The 1,316-nt window shown below is 41.6% G+C and overlaps 1 non-coding gene across 1 annotated transcript; it reads right to left on the bottom strand.

Moving 5' to 3' along the window:
* Window positions 1–335: 335 nt before the first annotated feature.
* Window positions 336–442, bottom strand: LOC127745356 (small nucleolar RNA R71). Its single transcript, XR_008006553.1, has one exon. It is a non-coding gene; the product is annotated as a small nucleolar RNA R71 (small nucleolar RNA).
* Between the last annotated feature and the right edge of the window lie 874 nt (window positions 443–1,316).

Below are 1,316 nucleotides of genomic sequence, written 5' to 3'. Positions count from 1 at the left end.
AAGCTCCTAATATTAACTTGCAACCAATACAAATCCAGTATCCGGCTTTGGATCCAAATTTTGAGCTTAAGACCGGCACGATCAACTTGCTCCCCAAGTACAATGGACTACCCGAGGAAGATCTCCTTAAGCATCTTAAGGATTTTCAAGTTGCATGCTCCACTGCGAGAAGGCATGGTGCAGATGAAGTAGCAGTTTTGGTGTTTGCTTTCCCTTTCTCTTTGGAGGGAAAAGAAAAGGAATGGTTTTATACTCAACTGGGAGATGTGATTTCCAATTGGGACTTGTTGCGTAAGGAATTTTTGGAAAAGTTCTACCCACCAAAAAAGGCTGATAAGCTGCGAAAGGAAATCTCTTGCATTATGCAACGAGATGGGGAGACTCTTTATGAGTACTGGGAGAGATTCAAGAAGTTGTTGGAAGCTTGCCCTCACCACCGTATTGATGATTTGGTTCTTATTAGCTATTTTTGTCAAGGGATGAACCCCCAAGATAAGCTTCTCCTAGATGCCTCTAGTGGAAGACCGCCGAGGAAGCTTGGGAGATTATAGCGGATTTGGCAGACTCCACTCAACACTCAAGGACAAGGAATCCACAACCAAAAGCTTTAAGTGAAGTTTCTCCTTCCGGAGATGCCGTTTTAACAAAGACCCTCGGTGAGATGACAATTTTGTTGAGACAAATTACCCAAGGGCAACAAATTCCCCAAGCCTTGATAGCTCCTCCACCTCAACCTCTAAGAATTGAAGGACCACCAAGATCATGTAGTATTTGTGCTTGTAATAACCATTACACTGATGAGTACCCTCAACTCTAAGAGGACACTACATTAGCAGTAGCCAATTCATACCCACAAAGACCCATCTACAATCAACATGGAAGAAATCAAAACCAAGGGTGGAGGAATAATTCTAATCAAAGGTGGAACCAAGCCCCACAAGCTCAACCTTACCCAAGCCAACAAGCCTACTTCTACCAAGCTCCTCAAGGTCAAACACAATACCAACAACCTTCACAATCTCAACCTCAAGGGCGGTATCTGATGCCAGGGCATCTTATCCTAGTTTCACTAGCCTTTTTCTTTGTTTTTGATAGGTTTTATGCACTTTCCTGAGTGATAAGTAAGCCATTAGGGTAGAAATTCATGTATGCCTATATTCATTCAACTATGAGTAACTTAATGCAATTTCATGATGATTTATGCTATGATTACTTGTATGCTAAGAATGATAAGAAGTCTCATGATTTTAGCAAAGCTTTGATGCATTCATTGGTTGATGATAGGTGAAGGAAAGTATGGAGGAAGGTTGAAGAAG

The sequence above is a fragment of the Arachis duranensis genome, chromosome 2 (genome assembly GCF_000817695.3).
Source record: "Arachis duranensis cultivar V14167 chromosome 2, aradu.V14167.gnm2.J7QH, whole genome shotgun sequence".
Lineage (NCBI taxonomy): Eukaryota > Viridiplantae > Streptophyta > Magnoliopsida > Fabales > Fabaceae > Arachis > Arachis duranensis.
This window is presented reverse-complemented; position numbering and strand designations above follow the sequence as displayed.